Raw genomic sequence first — 17,123 nt, 5'->3', positions numbered from 1 at the left:
GCAATGGAAAAACCCTGTCTGTGTGCGTGTAGGTGTGTGTGGTCTATCTCATCAAGTCTATTGTGGAGGCTGACAATGCAGTGGCCCTGTGAATCAGTGTCTTTTGTAGTCCTTATGGAGTCAGAGGCTGCAGTGTGTGTGGGTGGATAAGTGTCTGTCTATCTCCATGTGTGTGTGTGTGTGTGTGTGTGTGTGGGTAGTGTGTGATTTTAGTGCAGAGCAGCAGCCCACTGTTTAGACTTCAGTGCAGAGGCTCTTCATAGTAGCCCCGTCTCATGGGGGGAATAGAGGAGGACAGAGAGGAGGAGGAGATGGAAATGAGGAAAAAGGGGGATGAAATGGAAAGTAGAGAGGTGACGTACACAACTGAAGAAGATGTTGAAAGAGGTATTCGGAGATGTGTAAAGGACACAATATTCTATGACTTCAACATATAAGCAAGTACTCCGTGTGTAACTTCAATCACGACATAAAAAGCCAAGTATTAGTTGTAATTGAATATTATATCAGTTAACTTACTATTTTAACAACCTCCCCAAACATACACATATGACTTCATGCAGATTTAAAGAAGTAGTCAGGCATTTTTTGTAATTCTTGAATTCAGGTGATTTGAGGAGACAGAAGACAAGAACGGCTGAAATGATTGCAGCAGAAGCCAAAATATTCAGATTGTTTAGGAGTGGGGGAAAAATTTATACAGCATATCATTGCGATATTTTGTGTGGCAATATTGTATTGATACATTAACAACAGAACTGCCCGGGCCTGGCCGCTATTCTGGCTTTCAGAGGTTGTAGCTCAGTCTTAAAGCTATAGTGGTTATCATATAAAACCAGGAAACCTAAGGAATCCATCGGTACCAACCATGTCATGTTAGCTCGTCGGGAAGAACGCTATATAACGCTCCAAAATCAAAATGACTTGCCCCAAAACTGCATGTGATTATCATAAAGTGGGCATGTCTGTAAAGGGGAGACTCGTGGGTACCCATAAAACCCATTTTCATTCACATATCTTGAGGTCAGAGGTCAAAGGACCCGTTTGAAAATGGATGTGACAGTTTTGCCTCACCAAAATTTAGCGCAAGTTTGGAGCGTTATTTGGACTCCTTCATGACAAGCTTGTATGACGTTGATGGTACCAATGGATTCATTAGGTTGTTTAGTTTCAAATGATAGCAATATCTTCACTCTAGCTTTAAAATCTGAGTCCGCTACAATCTCCAAAATATCGATTGCATTAAAGAAATTAGTGGCGTTAAAACAAATTTGCGTTAACACGTTTTTATCGCGTTAACTTTGACAGCCCTAATAAATATATACATACGTTTGCAGCAAGCATATTTGCCCACTCCCATCTTTATAAGAGTATTAAGACTTGACAGATCTCCCTTTAAGGCACATTTTGAACAGATAAAAAAATGTGTGATTAATTTGCAATAAATCACAATAAACTATGGACAATCATGCAATTAATGTCGATTCAATATTTTAAGCGATTGACTGCCCTAATCGCAATATATATTATCGCAATACGTAAAATAGCAATAAGATCATCGTGATGTGGGTCAAGCTCCAAAAACGCTGCATCCTACATGACCCATAAAGCAATGTAATAATCACATCTTTCATTAGACCTTCCTAGCTTGGTAAACTGCCGTGTTTAAAAAAAAAAAAAAAGTTATATATCTTGTCTGTAACTGAAAATGCCAAATTGGAAGATGTGTTTATACATATACAGTAGGTAGTAAACTCTTTTCTGCATTATCTTCATACTTGCGGCACATTTAGCTTTTTTCACGGTGACCTTTTGAACCCCTGCTACTGTACCCTACAGACTCTCCTTCATTTACTCCATATGGACTCAGGCCCTCAAGGCCATACTAAAAACCTGCTTGGCTCTGATACACCCTGCTGAACACATTAATATATACTGGTGTTGTTTAAAAAGCTTGGAGCTTTTCACTGTAAAATTTGAAAAGGAAATCTGTGTGTTTAGCGAGTCTGTGTGTTTCATGACCCTTAGGCTAACGATAACGAGGTAATGCATACATACAAACGCACATTTTCTGTACACAAATATACAGTATAGTAGGGATGCACTGATACTGTGCTCATGTACTCGTACTCGCAAAACGGCTCCGATACAACGGCACCGATACCACTTTACGGTAGCGTGACGTTGACCTCTCGTCACCATCTTTCGGGTCCTATCGCTCACGTTCCACCTCCCCGATGGTGCGGGCAAGACGGGCCGGTGGTGCGCCCGACCCCGCGGGGCCGGGATCCCACCTCAGATGGCGCGCGCCAGTCCTCACTTTCATTGCCACGGGGTTTTGCTTACACCCTCTGACTCGCGCGTGCATTAGACTCCTTGGTTTGTGTTTCAAGACGGGTCGGGTGTGTTGCCGACACCGGGAGCAGGGGGCCCCATCCCTCCCCGGCGAGGAGAGAGGGCGCAGCGAGCACTTTGGCCACGGCCCCGGGAAGCACCTTCGCCCTGAGCCTTTCCAAGTCGACCAACAGCCGGTCGCGGCGCACCGCCTCGTATGCGGAACTCCCCAGCCTGCCGTGTGTCGCTCACACCCTCCAGCTGGAATGTTAACGAGGGTCTTTTGGCACAGAGAAGTGCTCGTATCGGTACTCGGTATCGGCGAGTACCCAAATGTAAGTACTTGTACTCGGTCTGAAAAAAAGTGGTATCGGTGCGTCCCTACAGTATAGCAGTATATAGTACCGTAGTACAGCCTTTATACTTTAATAAATAGCTTGTACGAATGTATAGTCTTAAAACTAGCTAAAGAAAGTTTACTTTCTTGGATTATTATAAATTCTTCGATTAGGAGAAAACATACTTGCATGGAGCAAACATTCTTTCCATGTTTTATAACACATCTACTTTCCTCCAATCAATGTGCATTCACAGCCCTTGCACTCGAAGAGGTTGTGTAACTTTAATGAATGTAAACAGGGCAACAGCAACTACTGTTATCAGAAACGGAAATGTGTTGATTTTTTAACCAAAGTGTTTTTTGTTTGTTTCTTCATATATATTTCTAAATTATTATTTGATTTGATAATTTGGTGTGGGTGTTGGTGTTCTGGGACATGCTGAGATATTCCTTCTGGTCTGAAAAAGAATAGAAATACCGAATACAATTGTTTGTTTTTTTAGGCAGAGACGGTTAATATCCATTTCATTACCTCTTGCAGAAGGAGGTGGGGAGAAAGAGGTGGAGTGTGCAAAGAGGAAGTGCCAAACAGGCTAATCAGTGATGCTTATTTGTGTGGTACTCATAATGGAGAACTTGTTAGGTCAAGTATGTTCAATTCAATTTGAGGCTTTCATTCATTGCTGCATAAGAGAATGTTTTGTGGCAGTGATTTGTACTTTGCCATACAAAAGGAGAACAATTCAATAGCAACACAACTTGGATTCTTTTGGCAGATCGTTAAACTATGAATGCTGTTAATTTGTTATGAATTATAACTTCTTTTGTTGCTCAGTGTTTTGTATGATTTTGACTATGGCTTCATTGCACCACTTTTTAAATTTGATTTCTCTTTAGACACTAACTGTTACTGCATTATACACTGCAAACAAAATTCATCATCATGCTCCGAATTGCAGAAATAAGCTCATTTTATCCTGTAATCATGTTGATCTTGATGACTTTCTTACATGTTTTGTGATAAGATTGGGTTTCAGTTGTGAGAGTAGAATATTAGGGCCACTGTTAGGAGAAAAAGTCAGAAATTTTGAGAATAAAGTTGAAATATTTTGAGAAAAAAGTCGTAATATTACTTGACTTTAATACTCTGTCAAAAGCAGACAAGTGGGAGCAATCTGTCAGCTTTATGAGGGGTTATCAAAGATTTTAGGATACCTAATCAGTTCATCCTGGAGTCCAGGTGGACGTTTGAGCTAAATTTGAACAAATTCCCTCCAGGCGTTCCTGAGATATCATGTTCACAAGAATGGAACGGATGGATGGACGGACAACCTTGAAACGTAAGGCCTCAGGAGGCATACAAAAATAATTAGGCAGCCGGAGGAGGGGGGTAATATTCCGTGAAAAAACTCTATTTCTGCGATTATAAAGTCAGAAATTTACCAGAAAAAAACTTGGATTTTCTCAGACATTTAAGTGGCAAATTTCTGGGGGAAAAACTCTGAAAAATAGTGGGGTGCAAAACCGTGGTTATGAAAATGAGTGGTTTTTTTTTTGTGAAGGAACAACATTGCTTAACTTTGCAAGGTTGGATCAACCTCATGACACCACATAGCCACCTTTAATTACTGCGAGCGTCCCTCTGCGTCCCTCTCCCAAGCAAACTCTAAGGATATAATTCACCATAACCTGTGATTCAATGCAAGCAATTATATTACGTATGTGTCTTTTCTGTGTTGTTCAGCACAATGACACAGTGGCGGTTGTGCAATGGCCCCATAAAAGCGTAGTTGTGTAACAATGGTAACACAGTGTGTTCGGATAATGTTTTCTCAACGGTTGGTTTTGTAGTGTTAGCTGTGCTGAAATTAAAGACACACGGCTTTGTGTAGTCAAAGATAGAAGTTGGTCGTCTCTACTTTCCTGTAACCTCTACAATATTAGTATTTACTTTTATTCATAAAAGAGCGTCCATCCTTACCATATTAACACTACTTAAGGAGCAACGAAATTCAGACAGTGGCTGGCGTTACCACGGTTTTGCACTCCACTATCTTTCAACGTTTTTTTCTCGTAAATTTATGACATTATGATCTCGCAAATTTGTGAGATTTTCTCGTGAATTTTCCACTTTCATCTCAGAGAATATCCAAGTTTTTTTTTTACGACTTTTCTCGGAATATCACCCCCCTCGCCCGTCTCCGTAATTATAATTTTTTTTACCTACAATACGCCGTCGTACACAATAACCCCAATCCAAGCAAACACCTACTTAGCCAAAATGAGCAAAGCTACATTTTTGATCTGGCTTTTACAAGGTTTATTTCTTGCTCCCAGATGTTTAGAAGAGTAAATGCAATAAATGTACAAAGATTGCATGAACTATTGTGTGGTAACCAAACACAGTAGGGGTGGTGAAGTGCTGTAAGTGCAAAACAATTTGGGGTAATCAGCATTAATTCTTATTGAATGAGTTCTGTACCCTGTGGCTGTTGCTCTTAGTAGAAAAAGATCTTCCAAGTACTCTGAGTCATGTGGTAATTTTCTTGTAATGCTGCATTTCTATCATTTATGAGAGAATTTGTCAATTTGTCCTTTTTTTTTTTTAATGACACAAATGACTATTTGATTCTTCACATTTGCACACTATATTTTGTCACATCGTCTTCCTGTTCAATTTACTCCCCGTTATTCTCTCTTCTCTGTGTTTATTTTTTTTCCAAAGCCTTTCCACGTAAAATAAATTTACTTTTCGATTTCTCTGGTCTTCCCTGGCTGGCTCCAAAAACACAGTAATTTAGAGCCAGAAAGGCCGGGGAAAAGTCTGTCGAGTAGGATTCATCTCTCCAATCCCCGAGCCTCACATTTTATCGCCAGCTCTTTAAAAGCATGTTTAATGCGCGGCTCCAAATGGAGAATTGCCCTTGTAGATCACCACCACACAATTCTCTGTCTTCCTCAGGCCAATAGTGGATTGTCTGTTTTAGTTAAGTTGGTGTTCGAAGACATCTCTCTCTCTCTCCAGTGTTTAGGTACGTGCATGTGTGTGTGTGCATGTGTAACAAGAAGAGACATAGACCGATCTTTGAGTGGTTCTGGATTGCAGAAACCTAAAAGGGGGTCAAGGAAAAGCACAGACCCCATACATATTTAAGACAGAAAGAATATTCCAGCATGCCATGTCCTTGTACTCTTATTATCCTTTCTTATTTCTTTTTGTTCCAGCAGGGAAACTGCAGAACTAAATCCTCCTTTTTTACAGATGTGAAATCAGTGTGAGGTTTTGATGTGAGGTTACACAATGTCAGATATCTGACATTGCTCATTTTTTTGGGGATATTGTTGCTCGGAGTGATGATTCGCCAGTCAAGGCCAGTGCAGTTTACGGCGGTAGTGGCAAGTATCCAGACACCATTTTCCATCCTAACGTAATATATAAAGAAAATTGTTGAAACGAAGAGGTTCCCAATAAATGATGGGGAATACAGTGCTACAGGAGTGAGTCCTAAAACTCAGAAATGAGTTAGTACTTCAGCACTTCCTGTTCCCTCGTCTGAAAGTCAATGGGTTTTTTTTAATGGGTTTTTTATTAGATGCCTGAAATAAGGTCTGAGGTTAATACAAGCTGAAGAGATTTTAACACTTTGTTCTACGACACAAAATACATCAATAAATACCCCACACGTGAATTTTGAAGCCTTTATGTGTCTTGAAACAGTCGGTTGCTAACAAGTGGCTAAATGAGACTACTAAACGTCATCACGCCGACTCGTCCGCCTCTACAGCCTCGTTGTGTACACTCGCACTGATGCGACCATGGTGTAGTTTATTTATATCCTAACGTTAGCTTTTTACTTCTGGCAAATTAGAAGATTATCTTGCTGAACAAAACGTGTAAGTATCATAAAAATTTGTTTGCTACAGAGCTTATTTTCTGCAGTAATCCAAAAAACAACAGAAAAATCACATTGGCTTTTTGTCGAAGGAACCCAGGGCGACGCCAACTTCCTGGTTGGCGTACAAAAGTACGTCATCCCTGGAGCACTCTACTGGTTTGGGACTGGAGGCAGTTAAGTCATGTATTCCTCTCCAAGGCTAGTGTCAGTACAACACAAATGTTGAATATTCATAGTCTGATTAAACAGACCTCTGCAGGGTTTCCCCTAGATCACGAAGGGCCAGCACATTGCCAATTGTATTGTCCTCGTCCCTCCTAAGGTTGAGTTGTACCATAGCAGAAGACAGTGATATATTCCGCTAACTTTTCCTCTCTTCTAGGTCCACTCTGACCAAACTTTGGTTAATTAAGAATGATGAGGGGGAAATTAATTGAAAACGGCAACTCGGTATGCAGAACATGCAGGAAGAGAGTTGCGGGAAAATGTGAGAACCACTTCAAATTTTAATGAGTCATCTGCACGGCCACATTCTGCTGCTTTACAGTGAATGCGACATAGTTAACTTTAGTTCAGAGCATGTGAGGAATTTGGAATGAGGATAGGGTCAGACAGAGCACATTGGCTGTCCATAACTGACTGGATTCATAACATTCCTCCAGGATATTACATACTGTAGCTACTGATCAGTTGTGTGCAATAATTTACCATCAAGTCACCCAGACCGAGAAGGCGGAGCTGTTACACCGTGTAATAACTTACAGGAATTTCCAAACAAAAGGAAATTTCTGTTGACCAAAGTCTGGATCACAAATGCGCTGCTCGGTAACTTAACGTCATAAATCCCTCATCACCTGGCACTGTTTTCTGAACCATAGCAGTGTTCCACTTTCATTTAATTTCCCTAATTCTTTCGGTCTGTCCTCTCTTTCAACCCCTACTTTTGAGAAACCCACTAGTCAACTACAACTTCTTCACGGTCCAGAGCTCCACAGCTGGTACGAGGGGGGGGTTGAGAGAGAATGCAACAACAACTCCTAAAACATAAAAAAAAAGCATACTCCCTGTCTAGGGATAAAGAGCAAGCTGCATCCTATTGGAGTGGCCAGGAAACTGGGATAAGTGTAGCCTTGGGCATGCTTGCTTTGGTGCTGCAGTATTCAACTCAAAGATAGAGAGAATCGCTGCACACTTTCTACACACAACCATGCAATCAAATACACACATAAATTGGAACACCCGGCAGTAGATTTTATGTGACAGCGATCGCGTAAGGGAGAGAGTGATATGTTGAGTAAGAGAGACAAGAGATGTCGTGAGTGAATGAAGCAGAGAAAGAGGGACAGAACTGTGTGAGTGAAAGACAGATGTTTGCAGTTGCTTTATAGCTCTGCTTGTTATGCTGACAGTTGCTGGTATTTGATGCCACTTGTTGTTCATCGCGCAGCGTGAAGGGTGATATTACAATATGATATTAAGTGACGGTGCTAAACTGTATCTGTTTACGGTCACGTTGTAGAAATTGAGGATGCTTTCACATCGGGGACCCGGATCTTAGTACACTTGACCCCAAAGTTCAGTTCGTATGATTGGTGTGAGCGCTCCGTACCGTACACGGGCACGGTGTGTCGATCTGTACTCCAGTCCACTTGAAAAGGTGGTCTGGAGTACAGGTCATACGTACGGTTTGCATCAGATGTGAAAGCCAACTGTGCCAAAACACAGAAGTGGACTGCTATTTAACACGAGTAACATTACCAGTCAGCCAGTCATTTTGAAAAGGCAGGTTTTTTTCAATGGCGCCGGTCTCCTCTGAAATCTGTATATGCGCGCAGCATGCGCTGATCTCATATTTTCACTGTGAAATAACAGTTTATTTCAACCGAACCAGAGTTGGTGATTGTCGGAAACACTACCGACGACGGTTTTGGTGAGTTTTATTTTGTTTCTGTCGAGTTTGATTGAAGTGTTTTACGCCGCTCGCTTCGCCGCTAGAACAGCAGATCTCAACATGAACAAATACACGTGAATGATGACGCAAGTGTACTCCTGTACGGAACAACTTTACTAATGTAAAAGCTGAGCGGCAGGGGAGTGGAGAGGGGGGGGGAATCAATCTCGGGCACGACACGGATCAATCGTACCTAATATGAAAACGTCCTGAGAAACACCTTTATAGAATGTTTTTCAAATTAAAAGAATAGTCCACCCAAAAATGCTTATACTGTACTTATATACCATCCTGTATTATTACTGGTGCTGTCCGTCATCCACCGCTACCATCTGGTTTGCAAGCTAGAGTCTCACACATACACATCCAACAAACGTGATTGTGAGTGCCTGACTGACTTAAAATGTCAATTGTAAAAATCCTAGCTACTGCAGCTTTGAAGACCAAGATTTTTTTCTGTATTCCAGTCTAAGCTGTCTTCCGAACTCAGCATCCTTAATGTCTGCATCAATTTCCATTTAGCACAGCCATGACTACGGGGAGGGAACAGGTATGCAGAATGAATATTACACCTATCCTTTAGACTGAGCCTCCGGTTTCAAATTAATGTCACGCTGTCAGCCCCGCTTTCAGCCTGTACCTGCTTGTGTTAAATTGGTAGAGATACTGTTCCCTGAGTGACCAGTGCATTTGCATAGACGCACATACAAACCTTGCACATAGACAGCTTAAGTACTCATGCATGCAAATACATGTACATTCATGCATACAGAGCCTAACACATCTTTCAGAAGCAACTGGTGAAATCACACAGATTTTTGTCCCTGCAGTAGATTTTTTCTTCTGTAAATTCCTTCACACTCACATGCACTCTTTCAGCATTTTTTGAGGGTGAGTGAAGAGGGGTTGTAAACTGAGAGCGGTTTGACTTCTGCTGTGTGGTAATAGGGAACAAGTTGTCTTGGCTGGCTGCCAAAAATCATTTAATCTGAAGCACAGGTAGGTGGTAGCCAGCTAGAGAAGGCAGACATGTTCACACCGAGCTTATCTGAAATTAATCACAATTTTGAATTATTTCACAGACATGTGGCAGTGAGAAATAAAAAAAACAGAATTGACAACATCCAATTATTTGGAAAAAAAACTAATTATTATCAGTATTGGTTGTTCTAATAGTGATTGTTTTCCCAGTGGCTGCAACATATTTTTTGAAAATTATACAAAGTTTGAGGGTTTTCATGGGCCTAGAGTTCAGGGATGTTCAGTTTAAAAAAAAAAAATTTAGCCTAGGTATTTCATTTTAGGAGCACATTCATATTAGTGTCACATTCATGTCTGTGTACAAAGACTTAATTGTATTAACAATGAAAAGTGAGGTTACTGTGTGGGTTACTGTGGGTTAATTTGTCATATTTTACTCATATTTTGGCATCATCTTTCGTAATCAGAAACACAATCCGTAGTAGTATCACAGCATCCCTGCTTCTCATTCAGTGCAGGTCCAGCTGAGAGGATTAGGGGAAACTACAGGGTAAATACATAGTGAATCGGTAATAATATTATCCAACAATGGAAGCGGGGGGCACATCAAGTCCCAGGTGTTTTTTAAGAGGGTGACGAACAAATATGCTTGATATCAACAGCAGATCTAAAGGTGAAGCTACGCGTAAACATTGTTTTTTATTCATGACGCCTTCTCCCTTATCTTTCTATCACAGCTTTTTACTCCAGACGAATTCTGTGGACTAAGGGCAACATTTATAAAATTATAGGTCAGCCCCCCAAATAGGTTGTGTGTTTAGTGTGTTTTCCTCGCTCAAGGTCTGAAAACAAATCCCCGTCGTAGACTGAAAGAATACACAGGTCCAACCAGTTTTTTTTATAAGGCTGTTTCATAAGCATGAATACATTTTGTGTGTTAACTCATCCTGCATAACTGCAAGGAACCTTATGTTAGAAAATGTAGAAATTACAGAGTGATAAAACCTCCTGAAAATGTTTCTCCTTGTTCCCAAACTCTTCTTTGATGTCACTTTCACTGTCATTTGTCCATAATTATTGCTGTTATTTTATTAGCGAGCCGTATACCACTTCAAAGTGTGCCAGAGAACAATCACACAGTGCCTCAGTAATCCTAGCCATTAGAAATGACATTTTAAAGCCGAACAAAAGGACCACTCTTTCATATTGACTAATTGAAATTGCTTTGCTGAACCGCAGTACACTCATGGTTTATTTTTCATCTATTTCTCCCCTCACTTCATTCTGTGCCTTTATCTTTATTGTGTGACTGCTGATTCAGCATTCACAAAATTGTGTAAACTATTTCTTACATACATTTTTTGGACTACTAAGGCTGGGACAATTCACCTATCTACCGATTCGATACTATCATGATACTTGGGTGCCAACTCGATATGTATTGTGATTTTTAAGTATTACGATTCTACAATTTCTGCGATTCCATATTATGATTTATTGCAACTTTTTTTAACATAGACCATGGGAAAAAGTTTAATCATTTCACTTCTAGGGACATTTACGTAGGAAAATCGTTAAATTAATAGAGTAAAAATGGTTGATTTTCAGCATGTATGTAGTCAGAGATGTCCTGAAGTAAAATATATCATATATCATGTCATTGTCAGGCATTATTTATTAGATTTTTTTCCAGTAACCCAAAAATCGAAGAATAAAAACATTTCCCTCACAAATTAGTTGTATTTTCTCTTTAATTTATAAAGGACATGTAATGTTTTATACCTCTGGTGAATCCAATCAATCTTATTTCCATATATGTATTTTGGTTTCATATGGTGCCAGTACCTTCACTCTAGCTTTAAAACTAAGCCCGCTACAACCTCAGAAAGACAGACTAGCGGCCGGGTTCGCCGACGGGCCGTCGAAGAGGTTAATTAAAAATCGTTACAGCATTTTGGAGAATCGATACAGTATCGCAAAACATGATATTGCTATATTCGTGTATCAATATTTTCTTACTTCCCTACTTCTTCAGGTAGTGCAGTTCAGCAACCAATTCGTCCAGTTTTACATTTCCAGGTTTTTCAGCAGTGCAGTGCAATGCCTTTATGCTTAATACTTACATTATATTTTCAGCTATGCTTTTCAATTTCAACTGTCAGCATTCACACACATTTTTCTGCATGAAAATGCATTTTCTAGTTGTTCTTGCTGATGCCATTTTTCGTGCTTTTTTTCTTCCTTTTTTCCATTTCACCCTCCATTTGTGTCTCTTGTACTTTCTTTGCTTCTACTGCAGGGTGGCCATATATAAACCACAACACACGCACACTACACTGTTGGATGGTGGGGCAGGTAACCCTTAAAAGCAGTGTTAAGAAGCACTCTAACAGACAAAACACTTAGTCCACTTTCAGGTCAGTCACGACATCGAACAAACTACTCCCTCGCCATGTTGTAGTACTGAGAACTTTGTCTGCATACACAACCGCTACATCATGTTATGAATCTCCAAATCTCCACCAGATGTACAGTATGTGGGTAGGATCATACTAAGTGTAGGTCAAAGTGACAGCTTTTTGTATTGTGTTCCGTTGTTGCAAAGTGCCTCTTATCTTCTCAATATACAGCATGTGTGTTCGTTGGCTGAGTGTGTTTCCCAGACTGGATCAGCAGCATTCTGTCTGCAGGACCTGGCTGTTATCTAATATCATCATATTCAGAGTGGTAACAACCTCCAACTGAAATTAATATTTAGGAATTTGTTTTGAAATATTGGCCGCTCTCGACAGGAACGCGAATAATCAGATTTCCCAAAATGCCGTACTATCCCTTTAACAGCATATTATAGTCGGGCACTTAAAGATGCAGTTGGTAACTTTAATAAAAAAAATAATTATCATAGTAAACCAAATTAAATCATAAGAAATCTAAATTTCAGAGCACACCAAGGGTATTGGCATGGACTAGCGATGCTAATTTAGAATTTTTTTTCTAGCCGATAGCAAACCCTCGTTAACCAATTATTAACCGTTAACCAACCAGATTAATGCGTTTCATGCAACGGAGTGTGGGGTTGTCGGTGGCGTTATAGCTGTGAAGTGCAGTGTGTGTACAGTTTATTTGTCGATGAATAAATGCTACAACTCCTCAAGACCCAAGCTAAGTTCCTGTATCCTGCAACACCGGCTCAGACTCACTTAAGGTGGCTGTTAAGGTGGACCAGCTATTCTCCTTTAAGTGACAAGCCACTCCTCTGAGGTTTTTCTCAGCTTTTTAATAAATTTTTAATATTTCTTTTAACCGTTTAACCAATAGCATTAATCGATAAATATTCATAATGTCGGTTAAACGGTTAATTATTAACATTTTATTGGCAAATAACATTAAAAACAAGAAAGAGCAGACTACGTGTTTCGTATGTGGCTTCATCAGATCAAAAGCTTTATCATGTGTTCAAACTGTCATATCAAAGTAGTACATGACAGATAATTTGTGAAAAAAACTCAGGTCAAACTAGGCAGCACTGAAAAATATCAATATTTTGTTTCTGTAATGCCTATTTCTCGCCTCAAATGTTTTCAGAAACATATTGTAGTGTACTCTTTAACTGTAAAATGAGAAGGTTTGCTCCGGTTGGTGGGCGGTGCTTGGCTTTGGCTCGACTGTTTTCAACATGGCAGCAGGGTCACAAACTTTCTCATTTTAGAGCTAAACTGTTTTATTTTTAACATTCAACTCTTTTTTTTCTGATTGTTTTATTCAGCAAAACTTAGTCTCAGAGGAACAAATGACAAGTTTCCTATTTTCTCTGTGGCCCAGAGATGTGTGGGAGGGATTTATATAGGAGGTTGAGATTGGCTGAGAGGAGGGACAAATGCTGAATGCACATGAGAGGATGACTGAATGATGTGTGTGGAAATAAGTAAGATAAGGTGCTATAGAGGAGAAAATGAGAGAACAAGAGAAAGACAGAGCTGCAGAGAATAAGAGAGGCAAAAGGAGGTTTCCATTACTTTTTTTGAAAATAATGCTGCATGGGAGACTGTGTGTCTGAGGAAGAGTCAGATAAGTAGCAAAGACAGAACAAAAAAACACTGGAGAACAACGAAAAGATAATGCAAGATAATGAGAGAAGAGGCTGTGCCCAGTGGTTCAGTAGATGACAGGACGGAGGGAAAGAAGAGGGAAAGTAACATCTCCATCTACCCACTTCCTGGAAACAAAAGCCACCTATACAAAACAATAAGCAGGTCATGAACACATCAGAACTGCACAAATCTCATATTAAGCCCTCTCCTTGAATGTCTGCATGTTACCCTTATCAGAAATAGAGGTCCTTTGTTCATGATTGTCACTCCCGTTCTGTATGTGTTTTGTTCTTAACGCATTACTCCTCTTTTCTCCATCCTCATCCTCCTCCTCCACTCTGTTTCAAGTCATGAAATATTCAGTGGGGCCAAATGCAGAACTGTCATACTGCTGCATATTTGTTAAAATAGATCGAGCCTCTGACAGGGTTTATGAATCAGTCATTAAAGCAACAATGACAGACCGTAAACTCAGTTTGAAAACACACAAAAAATAATGAAATGATTCTTTTATTTAATGTGTGTATGCTTGTGAGAAGAAAAAAAAACTTTAATGCGACTTTCCTGTCTAGGATAATGAAGAACTCATGGGGGAGATCATGGGTTTTCATATTTTGGTGTTTCTTTAAAGATAAAATTTACTGTGTGTTCATTTCTAAACAATAAAATAGCAAGATGTGATATGAATGGAACATCATTTCAGGCTATGAAGATTTACTTTGATTACTTCTAATGAATCCATAGTGACCACTGTGTCTAAATGATATATAAAATACTACTAAGATCAGTTAGTAAAGCTAGATTTATTCATGAAGATTAACCTACGTGAAGGTCACTCTTACAAATGACATGTGACGACAGAACAAAAAAGATCACAGTGCATGCATGGCACTAGCTAAACTACTAATACTGCCGGCCACTCTTTCAGTAATCTTCTCACGTCTTTTAAAAAACTTCACTTCAGAAGGACAGATGTTCATTTGCAAGAGGAAGCAGTTCTACAAACCTTCACTCGGAACGCAAAATGAGCTTTTCCACACTGCAGCACTTGGCAGGTGCTTGAATGTTTGGCCACCGGTGGTCACATTTTCAGATAAATACGAGCCAGAATCATGACTATTAACCCAAAGGAAGAAATGGATGCCAGTAGTTTTATGCATTGAAACTATTTATTGTGTTAAGGCTACTGAGCTTTATATGTGTCACTTATCTGAGTCTTCTAAACATTCCACATCACGTCACAACTGTGATATTATCTCACACTGAGCCAGTGCAGCTCGGTCACCAGAGCTTAATAGAAAACACGAGGAAACATGTTATGATCTGAGCTAACAAGAGAGCGATGCCAACGTCCTCCAACCTTCCTCACACTGCCTTCTGTATGACATCTGGCTGCATACACAAGTTTTGTTTATTCCCACTTGGCTTGTGTTGTAGAAAAATCGTTACACATGAAGGAATATATGGTTTGTGCATTGTTGTGATTTGGTATTTTGAAAGGCCTCAGAGTCCTTCACACTTGGCTTTATGTGAGGAGTTTCTGGGTGTCTGGAGGTTAAGATAAGATGAGGACCTGTTCCCGAGTCCCATGGTAAATAGTCTGGACCAATGGTGTACACAACATTGTGTATCCTCCTCCCTGGTGGCGTGATTATACCACTTACACCATTTGGAGGCACATGTGGTTTTAGGGTTTTTTTGGTAGTCTGTAAAAACCTAAAGGGCCTATTATGCTTTTGTGCTTTCCCCCTTTCGTTTAGTGTGTTATATAGTTTTTTTTGTGCATGTAAAAGGTCTGCAAAGTTACAAAGCCTATGCCAAAAGGAGTTGCTCTCCCCCACAGAAACACTCCACTGCTCCTGAACTGCCTTGTCTTTCCTAACGTGGTGATGTCACCAAGTAACACATTTGCATAATACCTGCCTAGCAGCTAGTTTGGCACACCCTCAAACAAAGCTAGTTAGAGCAGAGTCTGAAGAGTTTGGTTCGGTTGACTAAACACAACAGTGAGCCAGCTGACCAATCAGAGCAGACTGGGCTTTTTCGGTGATGTAATAGTTCTAATTCTGTTCTGTATGTATGCACCAGAAAATAAGCATAAGCTCTTTCAACCCTCAATTCCTTCTGAATCCATTTGTACAGTCATTTGTACAACAAGTCTTTAACATTTAAGCAGTGGTGTATTTTTGTATTTTTTGTAAATGCACCACGGGCAGATGCTGAATGTTTGTATGTTTTTTGCACAGGAAAGAGAAACCACCACTACTCCTAGTACTTTTCCTGCCTATTTACATATTACAGTAAACAGGCTATCCATACTTTCAATACAAGAGATTTTGTGTTTGATTTGGTTTCTGTTTGTGTCTCTTTATTTCTTTGATGGATAGGTCCATAGGCCGTGCTGCTAACCAGGAGAACCGCCCTGAAGGTGGAAGGGAAGCCAGAGTGGATCGATGCCACAAAGTGCGGAAGAAATCCACACAGGAGAAACAAGGGCACAGGAGGTGTCAAAAAGCGGTTGTGGCCGGAGGAATGTCCACATGCAGCCATGTTCTCTCATCCTTATGACTGACAAACTTTGTTACTGGACATCAGGAGATGGTAACGTAAGAAACGAAGACTTTACGATACTGCTAATCTGGCTATGCAAATGATGGTCGACTATGCCAGTAACAGACATCTGACTGACAGTTGGGTATGTACACATTTGCCAACTTCACCCACCAATGTAGACTCCATTTCCATTCACTTTAGAAAGATTGGCAGATGTTTAACTGGTATGATGAGTTCAATGAGTTATTTCCCAGATTCATAAAGGGAAGCATGTGATTCAAAAAACATCAGTCACTATATCCTGACAGTAGTGCATGAGACAGGTAATCTGTGTCTGTGTCTTCTGGTGCTCCTAATGGCATCTGCAAGTGATTCAATAGTTCCATATAAATTTGGCCCAACACAATTCCATGGCTGGCTATTTTGTCGACATACTATACTATGACTTTTTTTATTTTTCGACATACTGTACTATGATGTTTTCTTCGACATACTATACTATGTTTTCTTCGACATACTATACTATGATGTTTTTTATTTTTTTAGACATACTATACTATGATGTTTTTTTCCGACATACTATACTATGAGTTGTTTTTATTTTTTCGACATACTATACTATGTCAAAAACACTATGTTTCTTCGACATACTATACTATGTTTTTTTCGACATACTATACTGTTTTTCCCGACATACTATACTATACTTTGACTTTCCTTAATTTTTCGACATGCTATACTTTGACGTTTTTTTTCGAAATACTATACTGTTATTTTTTCCAACATACTACACTTTGACTGTTTTTATTTTTCGACATACTATACTATGAGTTTTTAAAAAAAATTTCGACATACTATACTATGAGTTGTTTTTATTTTTTCGACATACTATACTATGATGTTTTTCTTCGACATACTATACTATGATATTTTTGTCGACATACTATACTAAGATGTTTTTTTCGACATAGTCTACT

At 39.6% G+C, this 17,123-nt stretch overlaps 1 protein-coding gene across 3 annotated transcripts in view; it reads left to right on the top strand.

The window, feature by feature from the left end:
- Positions 1–16,394, top strand: part of grm8a (glutamate receptor, metabotropic 8a) — a 491,719-nt gene extending 475,325 nt beyond the window's left edge. For all 3 annotated transcript variants that reach the window (XR_012592620.1, XM_074625214.1, XM_074625217.1), the window contains one exon: positions 15,981–16,394. The gene's annotated coding sequence lies outside the window, so the exon portion shown is untranslated. The remainder of the gene's footprint in view (positions 1–15,980) is intronic.
- Positions 16,395–17,123: the final 729 nt, after the last annotated feature.

The sequence above is a fragment of the Sebastes fasciatus genome, chromosome 23 (assembly GCF_043250625.1).
Source record: "Sebastes fasciatus isolate fSebFas1 chromosome 23, fSebFas1.pri, whole genome shotgun sequence".
Taxonomy (NCBI): Eukaryota; Metazoa; Chordata; class Actinopteri; order Perciformes; family Sebastidae; genus Sebastes; species Sebastes fasciatus.
The sequence above is the reverse complement of the archived record's forward strand: the minus strand, read 5'-3'. Positions and strand labels throughout refer to the sequence as shown.